Consider the following 9,558-nt stretch of genomic DNA (forward strand, 5'->3'; position numbering starts at 1 on the left):
GATAGTGTTGTATGTTGGGTCGTTTAGTCCTTGTCTGAGATTACTGGCAGTTTCCGCTATTCGGCTTCTTTTGGAAGTCCAATAATTTTTGAGGTCTCCTGCTTTCATTGAAGGATCTTTGGCTGTTAGTGTTGCATGGCTTGTAGTTTTCGATGTTATGACAGATGCTTTTGGTGTCGTAGTGGCTTGTGCAGTATAAACTTGTCCCGAGAAAGGTGGTATGGGGTCGTGCAACTCTAGACGTTGGGCCAGAGGAATCTTTTCGATAGTGTATTGTTTTGCAACTAGATTAGTGCTTGCAGTTTAATGTGTTTCGTTAGAGGGGTAGCAAGGTATGGGTGATTAAGGGGAGCTCAGCGTTGCAAGTGGTGGGCCTCTGGCGCTTTTTTTTAAGTTTACGCACATGTCTCGTCTGCCTTAGGAGTGTTTATGATTTTGAAATGGAGACACAGCTAGTTATGGGGGTAGTGGAATGTTGAGGTGGAAAGGAGGGTAGCCGATTGAGGGAATAAGATTGATTCTCTGATATTTGTTTCTGTTGGACATTATATCCAGGTTGGTGATGCACGTGGTGGGCCTCAGATGTTAAATATAGCTGTGGGTGAGGCTTTTCAGTAATTTCATGCATGGTGTTAGTATTGCATTCCCAGCATTCCAACCTGGGTTATCGTGAGTGGTATTAATAGTGATTGCAATAATTGCTTTAAATAGAATGAAGAAGATTTTGTGGAGTCGGTAGTGGTGCATTGTTGACAGTAGGGGTGTGGCTGATCGTGGTTTTTCTTCGAAGGAGTTCGTTGCTGATCGGAGGGAGATTGAATTATGAAGCGTGGGCAACGCTTGGCGTGGGTGTGGATCTGGGAGTTTGCTTTCTCAATTTTGGTAGAGAATATGTTTTTAAGTTTGGTGCACCTCTCAGTAGATTATAGTGGGCGAGTTTTTCTACGTTAGTAAAAGGTTTGTGTAAGGGCAAAGCTAGTAGAAATCAGTTTTGATGTTTCGGTATGGCCCTGTTGGATTTGAGCATTTTAGAGTTGTTCGCAGTCTTGCCTCTTTACTGTTTCATTGTAGCATGGTTTTGTTCTTTGCTTTGGATGTGTGTAGTTCCTTTTTGCTTTCCATTCAGGGGTAGTGTGTAGCTACTTTGATGTAGTCTGTGTCGGGCTTTCTAGTGGTGTTGTTCCCGGTGTGTTTCTTGTTGTTCTTGGGTTCATGTTGGATCTTCTTCTATCCCAAGGTTTACTCTTTTTCCTCTACTTAGGATTAGAGAGGTTTTTTAATGAGGTCCTTGGGGTGGTGTACTTTGTGATTTCTAATATATAGTAACCATTTTTCAAAAAAAAAGATTGAGCTATGAGGGGAAAGTTCCTTAATTTAAAATATATATGATCCTAAAAATAATACATTATAAAAATTAAGATTAATGGTTTAATTTTATTAATTTAAAATTTGAAGGTTTTTAATATAAAATAAAATTGGGGCAATGGCTTAATTATGTTGATTTTAAAACTGATAGTATCCCAGAAACATAATACCAAAAATTTGGGATGGGGCAAGAACTTAATTGCAATAATTTCAATTTTTCAATGGCCTAAAATGTAATTAGACCACAAAAAGTTAAGGGGACAATTGGCCCTCCCAATTATAACGGGCTCCGTCCCCTATTAATGACTTATTTATTTATCATCGCATCTCAATAATAAGATCTATCGAATCACTATAAAAAATTTATTTGTAACCCATGAAATGAAGTTGGCTGTTTAATCTCCACCCATGGAAATGGAATGCATTTCATGGAACAATCTATGACGATGATATTAGTCACTATTATCAACGATAAATATTTTAATTCAAAATATATAATATATATATATATATATATAAGAGGTGTGAGGTTCAAATTTAAATGGTTGAAAATTATTTTTAAACAGATACTGCCTTGTATTTATCACAGATTAATAAAAAAAATATTAAATATTTTAATTAAATATTCCGAATATCAACGGATTTATTCTCAATTTTTAGGATGACCTCACTTGCAACATGGACACCTCACACAGTCCCGTAAAAAGGGGATCAGAAACCGGCAGGGAACCCTCCTTTTCTAGGGTCACTAACAGCCACAAGCTCTCCATTTCCCTTCAACCCATCTAAATTTTGAACTATAAATTGGCTAACAGTTGCGCTGGCTGAGACTTGTAGGACATGACCCTTCTTTTGCAGGTCACTCCTTATTGTTGCAGGAACTTCGAAATGATCTCCAATAACAGTTGTCCAGTTCTCATACATCACAACATTGGGTATCAGCTGCATCAATACGCAATGGGAACTATATAAGATAATCAAGAAAAGCAATCTCAGATTGTCGATGGCAGTGTTTTCAGAGAAAAATAACCTGATGGTAGACCCTTGGTGCCATAACGGAGGAGAGAGGATCCATCCCAAGAGCAAAATGATTCAAGAAAACCTGTGTAGTTCCAGCAATGATATTAGCTCCTCCACTTACACCCACCACCGCTTTCAGCTTCTCATCCTGTACAATCGCATGAAAGAAAAATCAATGTTTTATAGATGTTATATCATGTTCTGAATCAACAAACCTTCAAAACAATTGTAGGTGTCATTGACGATAAGGGCCTTTTGCAGGGGCGGACGAAGTTGGACGGCGCCGGCGGTGGGGCATTTGCAGAGGTATTATTCATTGGCATGGAGAAGTCATCCATTTCATTGTTGAGGACTATACCGGTTCTTGGTGACAGTATTTTAGAACCAAAGAATGCATTCACCGTGTTAGTAATTGCTACAGCGTTTTGGTTGGAATCCACTATGGATACATGACTGGTGCCATGATCATTGATCTGGTTCCACCTTCCCCCATAGTGTTTGGGGCCAAAAGTGGTGTTGTCGTAGATTGTTTTCTTCAACTCTTTTGCGAACTTGGGAGAGAGCATATCAGCTACTACATCCGTTACATCTACAAAATCAGGATCACCTAAATTCATCCTCACCGCGCAAACGCATGTTTCAGGGCTTCTATTAGTCTATGGGTTCCCAGTGATCCTGTAAGGCCGCTTGGGATTGCATATTGTGCAAGAATGTTCAATATCTGTTACAACAACATAAATTTAAATTCCAAGCAGGCTAACCATGAATCCCTATGTACAAAGCATGAAGTAGATATACTTACGAGCGCCATTGATGCTCCGCCGGAGGAAGGCGATGGCATGCTAAGAATTTTACGTCCTAGAAACTTAAATGAAACGGGTTCCCTCATTTTAACTTCATACTTCTTCAGGTCCGTTACTGTCAATATCCCGCCAGCTTTTTGAACATCTTTTACCAGATTAACTCCAATGGATCCATTATAGAAAGCTGCTACTCCACATACTGAAATGTAGTGTAGAGTTTCCGCTAGCTTCTTATTATAGCAAATGTCACCAACTTTCAAAAGCTCCCCATTTGGTGCGAACACACTGCGAAGCCCCTTATCTGCCAAGATCGATGATTTCGAACTTTCCATCTGCATGCGGAGATACGGTGAAATTTTGAACCCTTTTCGAGCAAGAGTCTCAGCAGGTTTCACCAGCCTTTTCCATGGAAGCTCTCCATGTTGTTCCCAAGCTTTGTGAAGGCCTGCAAGTTGTCCTGGCACAGCTATAGAAAGCCCACCACTGGCTTTTAGAGTAACATTGCCTGCATACATGTTCTGAATAGGGACAAAAGTGGAGTGATTAATGACGAAATACGAAGCAGCTAGTGAATTCGGTCAATCGATTTGATGTTAACCTCGGAGGCTTTCATCGGAGCTGTTTCCCTCATGTCGAATACTTGTGCTTTCCCATTAGGTTCTCTGATTAGCATGAAGGATCCTCCACCTATACCACTTGATCCTGGGCTAACAACTCCCAAGCAAAGGGAAGCAGCCACCGCTGCCTCGACGGCATGCCCCCCGATCCGGAGAACATTCCTCCCGATCACTGAACACCGGCCGTCATCTGCAGCGACTGCACCGTGACGAGCAACGATTTGCTCACGTCTCTGTTTTGAGGAGGCCTTTACACCACCATCCTCAGTTGAAGTAGCAGGGGAGACCAGAAAGAAGAGAAACGAGATGGTGATCCACAACATTAATGGCACAACTGCAATATAAAATCCAATCAGAGAATTAATCAAACACCAAAAATAGCCTTATTAAATGAAATAAACAAATTACCTCTCTCCTCAAGGATTCAAACTTTTCATGTTGAAAGTTTCATGACCAATTTTCAGTCAAACCCTTGACACAATGTTGCTTTGAAGAAACAAACAAGACAGGAGACGTTTATTAATTTGCTGCCTGTCTGAATTTTAAACTTTTTTTCACCATCGACATTTGGTAATGATAAGTGCATGCATTAATTCCTCTCATAGTAAAAAGAAGGAGATGCCATTCCCATCACGGTTCAAATGAATGGAAGCGAAAGGATATTTCTTACTTGGTGTAGAATTAGAAAGTCTTCCCCTTGTTTGAAAATAATGAAACTGAACTCACGTTTCATGTTGGAGCATGGAATTCCAAGTCAAACGTGAACTGCTTGAAATTATTATCAAAGGCGCCATCTTGTTTCCAATCTGATGCGACAGCAGCAAATGGAATACCATGTTTCATTTTGCCAGTTCAAATTGCCATACATTCTGTCTTTTGTTGAATATGTTGATTTTTAAATCTCTTTGATCAGTTTTCACTACTGTTTTGGAGCTACCCTATTTAGGTTTGGAATATAATTATAACATTTTTTTATATTTTCAAAATTAAATAATTATAAATAACTATGTAAAATTTAAACACAAAACTAATAAATTTATGTATAAATTCTTTATTTTCATTTAATTTGTTAAATACTTACTATTGTATTCACCGGTTGTTCACCTACATTAATCCCTGTCTAACATGCGGATTTTTATAAGCAAAAACAGTTGTACAGATTGATTAAAAAATTGCGATTCAAGATTCCCCATATTGTGGAATGATTTGTAAAATATAATTTAAATTAGGATAAATTATGTCGTAGGTTATTGAATTATTGTCAAATGATTATTTCAATTATTAAATTTTGGCTTAATATCAAAATAAGAGCCCAATCTATACCTAAAACCCAAAGGTGCCTAAATTAATTTTTGTCTCATCTAGGTGCCTAATGTTACTACCGTTGCCCGTTTAGGTGTTCGAGTTGTCAACGGTGTTATGTTCTACCGTTAAGTGGCATGTTTCACATATGGTGATTTTGACATTTATTTCTAAATAAAATATTAAAAATATTATGATTTATAAAAACACTAATTTTTTCTTATATTATAAAACAACTCAAAATCCCAAATCCTAACCTTAATCTGTGGTTTCGCCCTTTCTGGCTCTGACCACCGCCAGCAGCGTAGTCCCTTCCATCCTCCTACTCATACATCGTCATGTTTTCCGTCGATTGGTTGTCGGAATTGCAATTTTAATCCTAGGGCGCGGTTTAAAACGTTGATTGACCATCGATCGGTCACGATTTCATAGGGGTTTTGGTCACCTAAAAGAGGGGAGGTTCGGTGGAGCTTCGTCGATGACACAAGGAGGCGGCCGTCGTAGGTTTAAATGTTGACATGATGGTTTTCAAAGTTTTTTGTTTATTTCAAATTTTGTGTTTTCTATTTTTTAAATATATATAATATATATATATATATATATAATTTTAATTTTAACTTTAAATAAAAATTTAAAAATAACTAGATCGTGGCATGTGTCATTTAATGGAAAATTAAAATTGTTATCGGCCCAGGCACCTAAATAGGTAACGTTAGGCACCTGAATGACGAAAATTAGTTTAAGCACCTATTTAGGAAAAGTGGTATAGTTTGGGCACTTATTTTGGTATTAAACCTTAAATTTTTAATAATTATAAATAATAATTAAATATATCAAATTGTCATAAAATAACTATAATAATTTAATATTTTAATAAATTTAATAAAAATTTGTAACGTTTCAATAAAATTTAATAACAATTTTCTAATAGTTAATAAATTTAATGATTTCTATCAAAAATAATAAATTTAATATTATTTTATATACGTTTAATAAATATATACTATTTAAAAGTTTTAGAATAGTTATTTAACATAATTAAATGAAATATATATATATATATTTATAATCTAAAGTAAATTACAATAGTATATTCAAATAACTCTCAATTATTTGACATTAAATGCTCACTCCTAATAGTGGTGGATGCAAATGGACTATAGGGTAGGCATATGTCTATCTTGAAATCCAAATTTCTTTATGCACTTGCACATTTTATTGATGATCACCTTGAAATTTTATTTGTGTTTACTTGATATGAAATTTTATTTATATATATGTGCCCACCTTTTAAAAATAAATTAGATCCAACATCAATCACTAACATCCATGGTACTCAAACTCGAGACTTCAAGTAACAACAACTTTTTACTATCGATATCACTTGATTAGTGTTCCTGTTTATAGTAGAAACTTGTAAATATAATTTGAATCTGTAAGCAAACTGTCAGGTAGCAGCTAAAAGTTTAAAGTAAAATCTCCATCTTAAAGGTGTTCGACATGAATATCAAAATGATATAGACGCGTACATCTTAAATACAAAGTTATATCAGTATTTCTTAACAAAGTTAGTATTTGGAGGTAATTTAGGATTGTTGCAAAATATTAATTTTACAGCTTCTTGTTGATTGTAGAAAAAAGAGTTTGCAGACCTTGTGCAGAGTGGTAACGAAGAAATGCAGATTTTGAACCTTGAGCTTGGGGTTGACTTTCTATCAACAAAACTTTGTAATTAATGGATGTTGGGAAAACAAGTTTTATTTCTTAAATATAGCAGTGATCTGTTATGAAACATCTCATGCACCGAATCATTAATCAGCATATGTTATAAAATAAATTTAAGTAGGAATGAGTTTATAAAATTTTGGCAAAAAGGGTATTAAGCTTCTCGTACTTAAAAAAACCTTCACTTTTTTTTTTTTTTGCATTCAATGTGATTTTCAAAGTCAAAAAAAAATTAATGTGGTCATTTGACCAACGGCTCCGTTATTTTGTATTGATGTGACACGTTAAGTAGGCCAACATTTTTTTCTCTCAATCTGACCTTACAACTCAAGAAAATAATTTAATCTGGCCCTCGATCATTTGTTTAATGCTATTAAATGAGAAAATTATATCATTCATCACTCAAATATTCTCTATTTTATTTTAGTAATAAACTTTAAATGTTTTCAATTTAATCACTCAACTTTTGAATTACTCTTGTTTTGATCATCATGGTTTATTTTATTAATATTTATGTATGATGTGGCATTTATATTCTTATTTTATTAATATTGATTAAATAATATTAATTAAATTAAAATTTTAAAATTATATTGTAACAAAAAAATTCCCAAATTATAATTAAATTAAAAAATATTGCCTATGCTTTATATTTACAAATCTCCACTCTCCTTCTTTATAATCTCATTTCATTTTTCTTCCTTTTCAACCAAAGATTTCTTTTTTTTTTCTTTCATTACCCAGTTAAGCAACTCATCCAGTTTTTTCAATTTTTTTGCAAGTTCAATCTGGGTTCACTAAATCTGGTAATGAAAAAAAATCTTTGGTGAAAAGAAAATATGCCACATCTGTTTAAACTGTCCCGTTGGCTTTTTACAGCTTTCTCGGGATTGATCCAACTTAATTTTGGGAACATATTGAGTTTTAAATAAATACATGAATAGACAAATTTGGAGTCGCCATCGACCTTTGGGTTAGGTAAGTTTAATACCTAAATTATATTTTAAAATAATTTTAAAAGATAAAAAATGATATGCGATTGACCAGAATTCATTTTGAAAAGGTTTCGGGAGTCGGTTACGTGGGGAAGATTAGCACCCCACAATGCCCAAAATTGGTACTTACACGATTATACGTCATCTTAATATTAAAATTGAAATTTAATAATATTTAAATTTTGATAATTAAAAATGGAAAATTATTTTATCTAAATAATCTTAGCAACACACTCCTTGTCAGTTAAGGCCTGATTCTATAAATTACTCGATTAAAATAATATTTAAAAATATTATAATTAACAAATAGTAAATAAGGAATTAAAATAAATATAATTAATTTAGAGATTAAATTATAAAACTACAAAATATTAGGCCACAACTGTAAATATCTCATAGTTTAGGTACTAAAATTGTAAATAAACCAATAATAATATTAAAATAAAAATATTAAAATTCTAGGATTAAATTATAATATAATCAAAATTTATGCCATAATATAAATTACAAAATCGAGGTACTGGTAGTGTAATTTAACCCTAATAACTTATTCGGGATCAAAATAAAATTACTAAAATGATGGGACTAACTCGAGAATTTCACACAAAATACATATAGATGAAAGTGACTAAAAAGAAATAAAATAAAATTTAAAGTATAAATTAAAAAAAAAAATGATTTCAGTAACCAAATTATAAAGATTACAAGTGAAGGGATCGCAGACAGGGCTTCCCACACTAAATATGCAGATAATCCCTCTCCTTAACGACGTCGTTTGGGGAGAGATATAAATAGGCCAAAATCAACCCTTTAGGCCTTAAACCTCTCATTTCTTCATTATGATTCTCTCTCTAAAAAGAGAGAATTTCATTTTCTCCCTCACATCTCTCTAGAATTCTTCACCGAATGGAGGGTCGGCCATTGTCGGCCGCCGTACATCGACGCCGGTGACCACTACCGGCCACCGACCATGCTGGCCGGAGTTCAGAAAAAGACACCAAATTGAAGTCATTTCTTTCCTAAACCTAAATCAACCCTCATTTCCTCCTAAAAAACCCACCAAACGTAGTAGATCTAGGGTTTTTACCTTCGAATGGATGCTCTTCCTTTTTTTTTTTGGTGATTTGCAGGTGAGGGTTTTTATAAGCACCCAGAGTACCCCTTTTTGTCCGTTAAAGAGTAAGCATGGTTAATCACTGGAGCTATGGTGGTGACTCACCATAAGGGCGACTGGGTGCATTAAATGCACCCAGATCTTCTGGATATTGTCGGTATGGCGGCGACTGCTTGGCGACGGCTAAGTGGGACACTTGGCGATGTCGACGAGGGGCTTATCCTCGAGCTAAGGCGACGGCTCCTCTGGACCTTTGGATTAAGCTAAGATCTAACGGCTAAGAAGGCTAGCGGTTGGAAGCTTCAACAGAAACCCTAGACGGGTTTTGGGCTTGCTGGGGTAGTTCTGGGCCTGGACCGGGTTTGCTTGTATTGGGCCTGGACTGGATTTGTTTATTTCGGGGCCAGTTAGTTTGTTGTATTGGGCCCCAGGTTTTGTAATATTTGGGCTCATTATTTAATAATAATAATAATAATAATAATATACAATGTAGGATGAAAATGATTATCTACAGCTGCCCCTCTTTGCCCATTTTTGTGTCAACAATAATAGGGCAAAGAAGAAAATATAAGGAGTTTTCATCCAGTGACTTCATGTTTTGATGGGAAATTCGCTCA

At 35.0% G+C, this 9,558-nt stretch overlaps 1 pseudogene; it reads right to left on the minus strand.

Annotated features, from left to right (window-relative positions):
- Positions 1-2,076: 2,076 nt before the first annotated feature.
- LOC120216307 lies at positions 2,077-4,599 on the minus strand (annotated as a pseudogene).
- Positions 4,600-9,558: the final 4,959 nt, after the last annotated feature.

Source organism: Hibiscus syriacus, unplaced genomic scaffold, assembly GCF_006381635.1.
Source record: "Hibiscus syriacus cultivar Baekdansim isolate YM2019G1 unplaced genomic scaffold, ASM638163v2 tig00110160_pilon, whole genome shotgun sequence".
Taxonomy (NCBI): Eukaryota; Viridiplantae; Streptophyta; class Magnoliopsida; order Malvales; family Malvaceae; genus Hibiscus; species Hibiscus syriacus.